The 15544-nt window shown below is 44.0% G+C and overlaps 1 protein-coding gene across 1 annotated transcript in view; it reads left to right on the forward strand.

The window, feature by feature from the left end:
* Positions 1 to 15544, forward strand: part of LRRN2 (leucine rich repeat neuronal 2) — a 368071-nt gene that overhangs the window by 223921 nt on the left and 128606 nt on the right. Inside the window, exon 2 of the mRNA XM_078644634.1 lies at positions 3549 to 3716. The gene's annotated coding sequence lies outside the window, so the exon portion shown is untranslated. The remainder of the gene's footprint in view (positions 1 to 3548; positions 3717 to 15544) is intronic.

Below are 15544 nucleotides of genomic sequence, written 5' to 3' on the forward strand. Positions count from 1 at the left end.
ATTTCGACAAACGACGACAAGAGGAAATTGAATAAATAATTAATTTTCCCTTGTCATCATCCGTCGAAATCCCCCCCACCTGGCCCCACCACTCTTACCTGTACGGGCTGCTTCTGCCAAGGATGTCTTGGAACGGTGCAACCAAGCCCGCCACCATTGACAGAGCGCACAGAAAGGTCAATCATGGGATGGCCCGTTTTTGCAGGGAGGCTGATTTTGGTATAACATTTGAGAGAAGGGGTTTTTTTGCACAGGGACGGGCTGCATCTGTCACACGGCTGCATGGAGCTATACTTATTGGAATTGAGAGAGGTTTTGTCTAGGACTCTGAACATCAGGTAATGAGACATTCTAAACAAGGGTTTACAGGGAGGTAGGGTGCAGAAAAGTTAGCGGGCTTTCTTTTTCTGGGTGTGGGGGGTCTCAAAAGTTTTGCAGGACTTGTCACAAGTTTGTTTGGCGTTGCCAGTTGGGGAACCATGTTCAAAGGGAGGGTAGGCAGGTAGTTCAGGGATAATTTTAGGACATTTGGTTGCTTAAGGGTTCATACATGCAGTCATAGGCTGTAGGGAAAATCTAAAGTTTAAAATGTTAAAAAGCACTACAGTTAAAGGATATAGCTCCATGGTGGGCTTGCGGGAGCCGTAGGGGTGGGGTGCATTGGTTAGTTACATTTTATGTCTTCCAGGGTTTAGTTTTGTAAGGTGATTTGCCAGGAAGGTTTGTGATGTGCACCTGTTTCAATAAAGTGGACTTTTCTCTCACAACAAAGTGGTCTGTTATATGTGCCGCACCCCTCTCTCCCAAAATGAATATAAGTGCTGAGAACTACAGGCATACCATTAGATCTTGTGGTGCTGTGGTCATAAACCACAAAACTAAAAATAATTGGAGAGAAATAAATACACAGAACGAATCCTACATGTAGGTACTTCCAATGTCAAAAGTAGACAAAGATGAAAGATTAGAAAAAATTGTTGGTTGTGAGCTACATTAGTGATGTGCAGGGTAGCTTCAGAAGGTAACTATGGTAACTGTCAATGCCAGATTTTCAGGATATCGACATAAAGTTATGTAAGTGAACCTAAATAAAATTAATTTACCTGATCATTGGTTAAAATGAAAATCCAGCATAAATTCCACAAGGCTGGACCTATGTTGGACATCGATGAAACACATTATTGTAAGCACAAAAACCAATGTTAAAGGGAGAAGGGTGCAGGAGAAACCAGCAGGTGCGCGCGCGTTCTTTTTTGCAGCCATACATACACCTTCCTCACCATTTGCTCACTTGGAAAGCGTTGCTATGGCAAGGCAGGTCCACAGCCAGCCTCAGTTACAAATGTATGGAAATACGCTGTTCCTGAAAAAGAAGGAAAAGGGCACATCCTGGAAGACACAAATACCAAAATTCAGGAAATTAAAATCTGTCTCACAATAACAGATTTCCAAGCAACCGAGTGTCAAGGTTGATAAGTGACTGTGCAGCGGCAACGTCTGGCAAATCCAATTGAGCCGCTGAAATCCAATCTGTCTCCAGAACAGGAAAATGAATCAGAGGCCGGGGCAGCCAGGGGAGCCCCGTATCTCTGCCTTCCACCGGCGGAAGCTGTCGGCGGGAGCGGAAGAGCGGCAGAGACCACAGGGGTGGGGGCGGCTTCAGCAGGCTCTTCTCTATCTGGGGGTGCTACCCCAAGCCGGATTAGCAGTTCGGTTTTATAAATGATCCTTCTCCAAGGGTGGAAGGGCCAAGCTGGCCTCCAAGATTGTGCACCACTCCGATATCCCACCGAGGGCTGCACGCGATAATGCTTGCCGGAGGAGTCCATTTTGAAACGCCTCTTACAACGATGTGGTCCCGCGGCTAGAGCTGCCGACTGTGGAGCTGGGGAAGCAGGTTCGAGCCTTGGCGTCGGCTCAACATCCTGTGATTCTGGGCAAATCCCTTAATCTCCCTGTGCCACTGGCGTAACGAAAAGTGAGGGGGCCTCCCTGCACGGTGCTTAGGGGGGCCCCCTCCGGGCTCAATCAGGAGCTCTCCCGGCCAGAGTTCAGTGCTGAGGGGGCCCCTTGGAGCTAGGGGCCCCCGCACTGCGTGGGCTGCAGGGGCCTGTGTTACGCCCCTGCCCCATGCTTACCAAATAATGAATGTGTCTTTGTGTAACGTAACTAGTGCTCACGTAAAGCGCTCTGATACCTTTGGGTCTAGTTCGCGCTATATAAATCTGCAAAACAATATATCTATACCAGTGGTTGGAGATATGCCACATCTTATGGCTTTAGAGATGGCCTGGGTATAAGACTGGGCATTTGCTATGCTGACACCAAGTACTACTTCCTGTACCTCGCCATACCACTCAGCCTTATGAGCTTCCACAGAGAGTGAAATTGATAGTTTTGGTAGGTGATCTGCTGAAATTAATGGAGATAAAGCTTTTTTCGAATGTTTCTTTGTAGTTTGATATTTTTTGAAGGGTGAAGATGAGCCCAGAGGGTTATACACTCCATATTACAGTGAGCTGTGTGGTATGATGCATAAAGAAGTCAGTAAATGTAGCTATGCTGCTCATATGTGCTAGAATGCTACTGGAATGATGTATAGGAAGATATCAAACGGGAATTAGGGATAGATGCATCACTAATGTACACATATTCCTGCTTCTCAATACATCTACCAGAAGCGAAGATGTGTATTCTGAGACTGTAGAAGATCCCAAAGATACCACTTCATGAAACATGGTTGAAATATATATTGGAGACGGACAAGTACATGAAATAGAGCCATAGGCTAAACGGTCAAATCTCCAATGTCAAAGAACTAAGGACCAATTATACTGAATGATAATACAACAGGATAGACAAGTCTGGAGTGCGAGGTAAAACAATGAACTTAGGGAACCTGATTACTTCTATTTTCAAATCAAAGATGGGGATGGAGAGCAAGGTCAATAGGGATGCAAGGTGTGGGGGAAGTGGAAAAGGACAATGTCACAGTTATATATCTGCTAAATAAGAGTACATCCTGGCTTAATTGAAGGCGTAAGAGACTATAATCGAATAAGAAATATTCTAATACTGGAAATATATTATTTGTATACTGCTAATAAAGACATATTTTAAAAAGAATAATGCAATTGGTTAGCAGGTTATATAATGTGGGCAACATGATAAAATACAATCATGGTCTTGCTCATAGAATTATGGTCATGAAGAAAAAGAGGAAGGAATATTAATAATGAATATATACATCTGCAGGCAAAAGATGCTGCGTTTATGAACGTGCTCTTCTAACAGCAGGAAAGCACAGTCACAAACTGTAACGTTCACCTGCAAAACAGGGGTTTGGACAGACGTGATGCAGTAACTTACGTGACACATGAACGAAAACGTTAGTTCTTCCAATTGTTGTACATCTAGGAATCTTTTGTTGCTACTGCTGTTTGATTTGCCACTGTAACCTTCAGAGAGATGGGAGAAATAACGACATGTTAAATATATATAATATTTATAATCCTTCACTAAACATTAATTAATTTCCTTCCCTGTAGGTTCTAACCTCGAGCCTTAAAGAGATGTTCCTTGAAATACCCAGAGGCTCGGGTATGTGAAGTAATTACACACAGGACCCCTGGGACTACGGAGAACCAGGACCTAGAACCTGCTGGGGACCAACAGACAAAGGCAGCCACAGGGTGGGGCAGGCGTCTATTAAGCCGGTGAGTCTTTCTTCTGCATGTAGCATCTGCGTGTTCTGTGCATGCGTGAGTGTATATCCATATAGAGAGGCAGCTATAGCTCAATAATGATGAATAGCTTGGTAGTAAGACAAGCAGTTGAGAGGGGTATGAAAAATGTGGAAGAGAGTGAGAGAACAATGTACGTACACTTTTGATGTACTCTGAGACACTCGTGTGCCAGGGACCGATTGGCTTATGAACTACCAGATTAAAGAAAAATCCATTGCCCTATTAGCAAGACAACTGCTCAATGGAAGAAGAAGCCACATTTTTCAAAGCACCAAATACTTTTCTTCAAAAGTAAGCATTGTATACCTTGCCATTGATTTAATCTACTTCAAATTTTCCAATAAAAATCTTCATTATCCAATCTTATATTTTGCCTTTTGTACTACAGTATAATTCAGCAGAGGACTGATATGGGATCTGCTCCAATAGTTCAAGTATTAAGTCAGTAGCAATATTAGAGCAGAGACTGCTCACTTAGAAAGGCAAAATAGATCTGAATATATATCAACATAGAGACCAACGTTGAGTTTGCTTAGAAGTAAGCAAATACTCTAAGCATAAAAATGCAACACGACACAGAGACTGCTCATTTTGAAAGACTATAGAATCTAAGTACAGACAGAATGACATGGAGTCTGCCTTTGTTGAGGTATTTATAGCAAAAAATCTAGCACATCCCCCCAAAAAGGCACATTTTATAGGTTTCAGGCAATGAAAACCTCACGCTATACATGATGAGATCTTACATGATAGGGCTGTACTAATAAAGTTACATAGACGTAAGCTTTTCAAGAAAATATGATACAACAAAGAAGAACATTTAGGAACACCTACTTTTATGCATAATTATAATAAGGTGTAAATAGGAAATAAAGGGAATAACATTACATCTATTCAACAAATTAAAACAATAGACAGTACAATTGATGAGTAATTCTTATAGCAGACTCAGGTAAAGGGTCTTGAACGTGTTACAAATACAAAAACATTATTCACAAGGCTTCCTTTTTGAGGAACACAAATTAGTACATTTCAGCACAGCAAGAAGACATATCTATGAATTCAATTCTATTTTGCTTATTTTCTGAAACGGAAAGACAGAAGGGAAACATGCATGTAGAAAACTTGCTCATGTAGATTAAAAGCATCATTATTTCTGCACTGTACAATACATGCCATTGCAGGCTGACTTTGGTCCAGTCATGTCAATTGTAGCATAGTTACTCTAACTAAAATGCATTTAAATCAAGCATTATGTTTTATTAATTAAAAACACTCTCACAATACAAATCAGAAGACTTTGGGGGTCATTCAAGGTTTGGTGGAACAGGGGAACTGCTGTAAATGGGTGGTTCTGACAATCTAACCCTCGGCTCATCTGGTACACCTACAATCGAGGGAACTGGCATGTTTCCAATGACAGAGCCGCAGGTGGCTCTGCAGTGAGAAACCATCCAATGGCAGCTTACTTTCCATAGGGGTGCCACCCACTAAACATCAAAAGGCCGGTCCTCATTAGGGCTGAGCTTTTGATGCTCTCTTTTTTTCTTGTCCACGACCACCATGACAAGCACAGGCACAACAGTCATGCAGAGAAATACAAATGAATGCCCCCCTCCAAGAAAGGAAAAGCGATTGATTTTCTGTTTTTATAGAAAAGTCTCCCACTCAGAGAGAGAACTTCATTAATGGCTTGTGTTGGACCCGGCTCTTTTTGCAGGGTTGTCTCCAACCTTTTTTCCTTGCTCCTGTATTTTTCTGGCCTCATTGTTACTGGTTTTAGGACTCTGGGCACTTTTACCACTGCTGACCAGTGCTATGGTGTAAGTGTTCCCCGTGTAAAGTAAATTGATGATTGGTTTATCCATGACTGTCATATTTGATTTACTAGTAGGTCACTAGTAAAGTGCACCAGGTGTGCCCAGGGCCTGTAAGTCACATGCTGCTAGTGGGCCTGCAGCACTGAATGTGCCACCCACATGGGTAGCCTATAAACTTGTCACTGACCTGCCACAGCAGGGCCTGTGTGCGCAGTTTTAAACTGCTATGTCGACCTGACCAGGCCCAAACCTTCCTTTTTACTACATGTAAGTGACCCCTAAGGTAGCCCCAAGGTAGCCCCATGGGCAGGCTGCAATGTATTTAAAAAGTAGAACATGTACTGTTGTGCTTTACATGTCTTGGTAGTGGAATTCTTCTAATTACGTGTTCACTGTTGCAAGGCCTATTTCTTCCATAGGATAACATGGGGATTGCCTTGAAATATCTTTTAAGGGTCATTTCCTGTTGGAAGCAGGTAGAGATTTGTAGTTTGAGGTCTCTGAACTTACAATTTAAAAATACATCTTTTGGCGACGTTGGTTTTTAAATTGCATGTTTGAAAATGCCACTTTTAGAAAGTGGGTATTTTCTTGCTTAACCACTCTGTGCCTCTGCCTGTCTGTAGAATACACATCTGGGTTTGCTGACAGTTGGGCTCTTGTGCATTCACTTTAGACGGTCACACAAAGGGAGCTGAGGTATGCCCTGCATATCCTGATGGCCCATCACTAAGCTGATGGGCCTTCCTGAGCTAGAGTGGTGGGAGGAGTTGTCACTGACACCTGAATAGGGATGTGCCTGTTCTCACACAAAACAGTCTCCACCCCCCTGTAGTGTCTCTGAAGCCAGGTCAGAAAAAGGCATGATCCTGTGCACTACAAAGACTTTCCTTTGAAGTTTGCCTACTTCAAAGACAGAAAAGGGTATAAGTACTGGTCCTCTGACACCCCAAAACCAGAACAATACTGGAGTGTGGACATTCAGCCAGGAAGAAGAGCTGGATGCTGTAGGGGGGACTGCAACCCTGCCTGTTACTTTGGTGTGCTGACCTGCTGCTTGTTGCTTATGTCCTGGGAGTGATTGGATTGGACTTGGCTTTCTACATCCTGCATTCAAGGTTCCCCAAGGACTTGTGCATGTTTGCCTCCTGACAAGAAGTCCCTGAGCAATCAAAGGCTTCATCTACTGGTGCCTCTGCACTTCTGCTGAGAGTCCTGACTTGCCAAGTGGTGCCAAATCCAGTTCCTGGGCCATTGAAAGTGTGATCTTCAATAGAAAATCCATGCATCGACTCCTAGCGCCTATTTTCTCTATGCATCGCTGCAAAAGATCAACACATTGCTGCTGCCTTCACCTAAGCATGGTTCATTCTGATGCATTGACCATGGCTTTCACTGCAGGCCCCAGCTCTCCATCACAGAGCATCAGAAAAATTGCTTCAGCATGAGTCCCGGGCACCATGTTCCCGACGTCCATTGTACCCGCTCTGACACTGCACCTGCTTGCGGCTGCCTTGTGGCTACAAAATTGATGCAGCACCTCCGCTGCGCATCTGGATTTATGACGCATCGTCCCTGAACACCGATTCATCGACACCTCCCCTTCCAGTAAGGAACCGACGGATCACCTCCCCTGCTTGCAGTAAGGAACCAACACATCACCTCCCCTAGAAATAAGGAACCAACGCATAACCTCCCCTTTGGAGTAAGGAATCGATGTCTCACTTTGCTTTTCCGGCACCTCACCTCCACCTGCTTTGTCTTTGATTTTTTTACGCATCCAAGTTACTTTGTAAAGAAACTCATCCATTGATTTCTATGGACTAATCTTGCTTATTCTTTGAAAAGTGATATCTTGACTTGTGCATGTGTGATTTTGTTTTATTCAGGTAAATATTAGCTAATTTTTTTAACTGGTGTGGACTCCATTTGTAGTGTTTTCACTGTGTTACAGTATGTGTGTGTGTGTGTGTGTGTACAAATGCTTTACACATTGCCTTTGAGATAAGTTTTACACATTGCCTCTGAGATAAGCCTGACTGCTTGTGCCAAGCTACCAGAGGGATGCCCAGGGTTTATTTTAGCAGTGTGACTCCCTTAATCTGACTAGAGTGAGGGTCCCTACTTGGATAGGATGCAAACCACTGACAACTAGAGACCCAATTTCTAACAGTTTGGCAGGCTGCCCAAGATCAGTGGAAGTCTCTACTCCCCTGGTAAAGGCTCAAACCTATATTTAGAGATCCCTACCTGCCTGACAGGAATTTCTATGACTTCTGTGCACCTGCTGGTGAGTCGGATGTGCTGAAGCTATGGTGTTGCATGAGTGAGATGACTTCTAACATAAGCAAAGAAATAGGCCCTCTAAATCCTAGTTGAAGAGTAAATAAAACTGTCATAATTAGGTACAGTGAGACTCTTAGAGTATATCCATTTGCATCCCTTCCCTATGTATATAGAGATAACTCTAATCACTAGTATATGCAGTAGACCTTTGTACTCTCTACCATTCCTATGTGACTCTTAGAGCATATCCACTCGTATCCCTTCCCTATGTATGTAGAGATAACTCTAATCACTAGTATATGCAGTAGACCTTTGTACTCTACCATTCCTATGTGACTCTTAGAGCATATCCACTCGTATCTCTTCCCTATGTATATAGAGATAACTCTAATCACTAGTATATGCAGTAGACCTTTGTACTATCTACCATTCCTATGTGACTCTTAGAGTATATCCATTCGTATCTCTTCCTTGAGTGACTTTACTACTTGTACATTTGCAATTTTTCTTTCTGTATGTCTCTCTTTCTTGTGTGTCTTTACATCTTGTACATTTGCAATTCTTTTTCTGTTTGTATCTTTTATGTAACGCATGTAATCCTTAGTCCTTATGTTTTGCATCTTATGTAGAGCGCTCTGACACCTTCGGGTAAAGTTTGCGCTACATAAAATCGCATTAAATAAAAAAAAGCCCCCTCCTTGCCCAGAAGGAAGAATAACATTGTGAACGGGTGCCACGTTTGGTCTCATGTGACATTTGTTTTAACTTTTTTGCATCTAACTCCCAATGTGAGCGTTTGTTTAGGGAAAATAAAAAAAATCAATAGCCTTGCAATGCAGTGCGTTGCTTTAATTTGCTGTGCACAACCACTGTGACAAGTGCGGCGATCGCAGACAAGTGAAAAACGAGCCTAGGAAGCCTCGTCCTGAAGCAAGAGGGCTTTCTGACGCTCAGCAGCTGGCAGCCCGTTAACGCACTGGTTGCCAGTGGATGGTTTCCAATGGCAGAGTCAACCAAGGCTCCGCTGTGAGAAACATGGCGGCGCCTCTGATTCTAAGTGAGAAGTGGAAGCCATGAGTTTTTTTGCTGGGGTAGAACAGAGGATTAGTGGAGGTTCTTCCAGGCTGCCAAGTTCTAAATGGCCCCCTCTAAGGTGTGTTCATTTGCATCCATAAGTCCGTGTACCTGGTGCGTAATGAGTTCTGCATAGACCAGGGGTTGTGATCCAGCAGTTCAGCAAGGATGTATGCCATAGATCAGGGCTTTAGGCCCAGTGATGCACGGGTACTCATGGCATAGTAGTGCAGCTATCATTTCTGTACCAGTCCAGGAATTGTTATGCAGCCAAACCAGGGGTTTGGACACAGTGAAGGGGGTTATGATAGAGTCATACAGCTGTGATTGGCTTACCACAGTTTGTGGTGGGACACAGTGATCCAGGGGGGACTCACGGATCCTGCATTATCCTGTTTTCTTCCATCTCTCATCCAATTCCCTGGTTATCCTGTCACATTACTGTCTCTTGACTCTCCTTTCCCCCACACGATAACTTTACACAAGACTCCCAACTATGCTCCTTTCTCCCCATTTTCCAGAAAATCTCTCCTCTTTCCCTGGCTCCTCGACTCTTTATTACCCAACCGTATTCCACTTCAGTTCTGTCATATTTCTTGGTCTCTCACTCTCTAAACTCACACAAACTTTTTTGGCTTATGTGCTAAAAGTGATATAATTGGTTCACACGCTGTTTCTCACTTTGTCCCCTGACTATAGCTTGCTTGGTCCCCACCCATCCCACCCTTGGCTCCCCTCTTCTTAGTTCTAACATTGTCTCCTGCTTTTCTTCCACTTGGTCCACATCAATCTCTTTCTTCATTATCTGCCTAGCTCCTGCTTCTTTACCCAGACTATCTGTTCATTTGGCCTTTCTATTTTCTTTGTGCATCCATTCGTCCCCCTGCCAAGGGAGCCTTGCGCTCTCTGCCGACAAATCGCCTGGTCCGGACTCCAACATTGCTGATGCCAGTAACCCAAGTCAGCATTTTCCCATGTAATCAATCACCGCTCTCCCACTCAACACTGAGGACAGGCGGCTTGGAACAGCGCGCTCTGCCAAGACCGAGCATCTGCGGCAAGGACAGGATGAGGAGGCCACTTGCGTAGGATATGGTACTTAATACACCCACGTCCTACCACCTCATATCCTCGGAGGACTATCCGTAGGGTGCTGAAATCTAGAAGCGATTGGTTTCTCTCTATAGGCATTACCATTTCAAGCACCTTTTGTTTATGCAGATTGCTTTAAAGTTCCTTATTGGGTGGCTTTTATTCTTGTGCAGCTCTTTTATGCTGCCGGATTCAGTATCTCAAGGCTCCTCAGTTGGGTCAAACCGAGACACATCAATGAGTAGGTTCCTCAAGTGTGGTTCTGTCCAAAAGCCGACCCAGCCTCTCAAGACTCGAAAGACATCAATTTACAACCTACAAGTACCACCCACCTCCTTCCATAGAGCGGAGAAGTCCTCATCCTCCCGCTTTGCTTAATAAGCCCAATACCCCAAAATGATGTCACTTATTACCCAGGTGTCTTAACATGTCAATCCATAACCTTGAAGGAGCAGGGGAATTCTTGTATGTTCCGTCATCTAGATTTACCAATCGCTGCAAAGTCACTTAATGGACTTATAGGTGATATAAACATCTAAGTATATTTGTTGTGGTCTCGGCTCTCCACCTGCTTCTCTCTGTGTTGTAAGAAATTAGGGGCCAGATGTATCAAGATACACTTTTGCGATTCTCTAATAGCGATTTTTAAGGAATCGCTATTTGAGAATTGCAAAATGGTATGTATGTAGAAATTCGCTATTATTTAGCAATTTCTTAAAATTCCTTAATTGCGATTAGCAAATTGCTAATCGCAATTAAGGAATAATTTCCCATTCATGTCTATGGGCCAGGAGGCCCATAGGAATGAATGTGAAATTATTCTCAATTAGCGATTCGCGATTTGCTAATCGCAAATTGAGAATAATTTCAAGGGTGCAGGGGTGTCTCAAGGACAACCCTGCAATCCTGAAATCGACATGTTTGCGCATATGGCGCACATACATGCCCTAAGGGCATGTATGAGCGTCACATGGCACCTTTACAAATTGCAAAATGTGCATTTGTAAAAGAATTCGCAAATTACCACCAACTACAAGTTGGTGGTAATTTGCGATTTCTTAACCTAAATTCGCAATTCAGAAATGCTTAATACATTGCATTTAAGAAATCGCAATTTGCGATTTCTTAAATGCTTACGCAATATTAAGGAATCGCAAAATGTGCGATTCCTTAATATTGCGAGGCTTTTTCAATGATACATTCCAATTCCCGTTTTTTTTGTCGCAAATGCTGATATTTTGCGAATCGCAGAGTTTGCGACAAAAAAACCCTTGATACATCTGCCCCTAGGTTATTAGATGGAAAGAATGTGAGTCCCTCACAAGTAATAAGTCTGGAACGTTGTCTTTACTGGGAAGCAATTATCTGATTGTAGCACTTGAGTCTCTCTATTTAGGTAAGCTGGCGTGGGCTGGTACGTAACAGCACTGCTCAATAAATTATTACCCAGTTAGTGCTTTATTACACACACACTACTAAATACTACTCATGAATTATAAAGATACACAATCAGCTAGAAGTAAATACCTTTGGCGAAACCCATAAAATGGTTCACACCTTCAGCAAGCCCTGAACCCATAATCACAATCCTATCTGTACTAGAAACAATATCACAACAAAAGGGGGTGTCGTTATCAATAAGGCAGGCCCACTGACTTTGTAAAAGTGTTACTATATTATTATGAGCAGAAACTTGTTTTAGTCCACCATTGCAATTGATGGGGATAGCAGCAACATTCAATACTATTCAATGCAATGTAAAACCTTATGCTGTCTATCATCAGCATTGTCATTAAAGTATTTTATTGAATAACATGTCCCAGAGTCTTATTTCTACCTTTACACTGCTGGCACTGCAACCTTAAAATTACCCAAGAGAGTTCCCTGCACTCAAGAACATTTGCCATAATACCATGAAAAGCCTCTCCTGGGATCAGGGATTTTATCCTCTGGGGGAGTTAGGGTGACATGGGCAAAAACATTTGGGGGCTCCTGTGGGAATTGCTATCCTGCTGGAAGCCCCAGAACCACGTTCCTGTTCATTGGTGATGCCCAAGCCCTTCCTGGGGCACCACAAAGAGCAATATGCAACTTAGGGAGCCCTGGTGGCGGGTATATGATGCACTCCAGCCAGCTGAGCGGCCTGGGCATATTTAATTTGCGTTTTCGCCACAGACGTTTTTCATTGTACTATGCTGTCTCCTGCCACATTTCTGTTTTGTCATGGATGCCTCAGTCCCAGCCGGGGCACCCATAAGCCATTTTTGTGGGGCCGCACGTGGATCCAACCTTGCCCTGCCCAGCCAGCAACTACTACTCCCTGCCCACCCGCGCTCTGGCTCCCATGACCAGGAACAACATGTGTTCTCTGCTCTCCTGTCTGTGTTTAGTGCAGGCAGGAGGATGATGTGCTGGGTGCCTCCTGTTTCATTAATTCAGGCAGGGGCTCAGGGAGCAGGAGCGGGTACGCAGAGAAGCTCCTGGGACTTTGGTCCTCCCTGGGAGCGTTGCACTGCTTTCGTGCCCCTCTAAATACCTTGGTGCCAAGGTTTGCTTGGGGGAGGGGCCTTATGCATGCCCTGTCCCCATTAAAATAATTTTTAATGGAGGTTAGGTGAAAAACCACGTTTGTTTAAAGAATTTGCTTCAAAGGGCCTCGTGTATGGGTCTGACCCTGGGAACCACACTTCTCGTGCTGATTTTTCTGTCCCAAGGGGATGATTTTCCTGATTCTGGTGGTGTTTTGCTCTTGGGTACTAGCTCTAGGCCCAAAGAGCACTTATTTCAAGCCTCCTGGCCTCTAAACGGCACTTTTGTTGTGGAGCTTGATTCTTGTTACTCTCTTTACCAGATCTGTCCTTCACCCGGGCTGCTAATGTTCTCTCCTGTTTCAGGGGCATCTTCTACAGCCCATTCACAGCCAACAAGTAGAAGACCCTCCCTGCCACACTCTTCAGGCCCATGGTTTTGGCCATCTTCCAGGCCAGTCCACAGAAGTCCCAGGGGGAACCCTACCAGGTCCCCCAGCAGGTCCATTCCCCCTATTATTCCTCAGGGTCCATAGGGGTGGCAGCGCTTGAAAAACACTCCCAGTCCCAGGGTGCTAGTTGGAGTCAACATTCTTAAGCCCATCCTTGCAGAGGCATCAGGTGGCTTCTGCTTCCAGCTGGGCATTCCATCACCATTGTGGCTCCACGGTCCAGTGCCTTCTCAAGTGTCTCTCTATTGAGCAGGGATTTTTAAGTGGGAGTGGAAAGTTCTGAAAGGCAGGTACCTCTTCCCAATCCTAAATTGCCCCATCATCACTCCACTTCTGCCCCAGCCCTCCAGCATAGCATTCTGGGAGATTTGAAGATGTTTTTTTCAGGTGTGGTGACACCGCTGACCAGCCCCTTCCCACCAAAATTTCAATGGCACACCCCTCCTACGTTTTCAGAGATCTTGCCTACCTCCATTGTTTCTGTGGGCTTGGACTTGCCAGGCCAAGCGCATTAGGGAGAGCTAATAACCACATTCAGATTCCTTCCCCTTCTATTCCTTGGAATTGGGCCAAGCCTTGTTAGTGGCTCTATTTTATGGGCAGGCCTTTGCTCCTCCTGCTGGCCAGCAGTAATTAATGTGGCCCAGTAGGGTATGAGAAAGACATGGATTCCGATTATGAATGAGCCAGGGAAATAGGATATTTCTCAACGTGCCATAAGGAATACAGTTATCACAAAGTGACCGTGAATCTGCACTCGGGTATATGTTTCGCCTAAAATGAATATCTATCCAGGATCTCCTGGCTTAATTATGGCAAAACTGTGCTGTGGAGCAGATTTTGTCTATAAGGTATAATGCAGTGAGCACACAGCCTACAGTAAGTACTACAGACTTACACTATGAATGTCTATTTATATTATAAGGCCTACACCAGGTCAGCATGAATTTCTGAAGGGTCTCTTCTGCGACAGGCTACCTGTGCACTGATACTGGGCTGAGCTGGACTATAGTCTCACACGTTCCGCTGTACATGTGTGCATGCGCATGTGCTCACATGTTCACTTGTAACCAGCTTTTGGAACCCGCATTTTATCGTTGGTTGAAGGGATGCCCCTAGCCAGGCAAAGCCTACCGCTCCTGTCAAGAGTGGGTGTTTACACTCGCCGTATAACCTGTGCTCTCCCTTGGGTAGCTTTGTACTTAGCAGTCAGGCTTTCTCCAGAGGCAAGTGTGTACAGAAAAGGTACAGCAGTCACTTGTGACGAATATACTGAGAGTCACAAAAGAGACTTCACACAGGGTGTATACAGATAATGTTTATATTCAACACACATATTCAATCATTATAGCATTAACATCATATACTTTTGAGCATAAAATACATTTGGAAATATTACTAGAAGTACTAGGCTCACTCGAATGGTTATGATATCAATAGTATGCACACAGTGATCAATTCCTAATCTAACCCCCCCACACACACACATATGGAGAGAGCGAGCACCCTTATGTGGTGCCCCAGGCCCACCCTAGTAATCCTGATAATACAGCCCCACACACTAGAGGGTACACCCCGGCTCAACACAATATCAAAAATATGTGCATACACGAATTGAGAACACTTTTTAGCAGCCCCACGAGTTGGAGCCACACGGGTAAACCCAATGTCAAATGTATTGTGCTTTTGGCATGAAATTAATGTATAAAGCTGCATCGCCGGCCAGTGTCGTGAATCACAGGCGGTCAGCTGACTAGCTCATACACTGACTCTGCACCACTACACGGTGCGACAGGTACTGTCTCCGGCCCATACGGAACACTCTTGCACACTTACTCACTCGGCACCCTAATGTGGTGCTAATGATACCCAGCGGGTCAACGTATAACACCCATTACAGACTAATGGGGTAACCCAATCACTGTCAAAGGACCTGGATATAACATAGTGTAAATAACAAATGATCCCAGCCTTATTCGAGAGCACTAAGAAGGATACTTTCAAAAGTCAAATACACTTTGTTGCATGAATAATCACCATATGGTCATTAATACATAACCACAAAAACATTTTAAATTACGCACCAGGGAAAAAGGAGAGACACCCACTGCTTGTTCAGTAGGAAACTTTGTTTAATATATTCTCAAATAGACAAAGGAGGTAAAGACATTACCGAATATAAACAAAATGGAAAGTTGCTCAAGGAAAGGGGTGCAGAGGAATAGTGTGAAGTAGATGGGAAGAAGAGACTTCAAAGGGAAAGTAATTAAACGAAAGTAAATCCAACAGTGTTACAATCAACACTGGCTATTAGTGAAACATACACAAGTGTATTTTCGCCTGTCCAAAATGCATCTTTCTGGTCATCATTTTTATACATTTTTTAGTAAGCGCAGAGCAAAATCATCTGATGGTCGGACGGGGTAGTATAGTGTGGTACAGGCCCTGGGTTGATGGCACCAGTCCTATGTCAAGTCAGATAGGACTGGTGTTAGCACTAGTTCAATGTTGTGTAAAGTAGTGTGAGGTTCTTGATTTTTCGCAGT

This window comes from Lissotriton helveticus, chromosome 5_1, assembly GCF_964261635.1.
Source record: "Lissotriton helveticus chromosome 5_1, aLisHel1.1, whole genome shotgun sequence".
Classification (NCBI taxonomy): domain Eukaryota; kingdom Metazoa; phylum Chordata; class Amphibia; order Caudata; family Salamandridae; genus Lissotriton; species Lissotriton helveticus.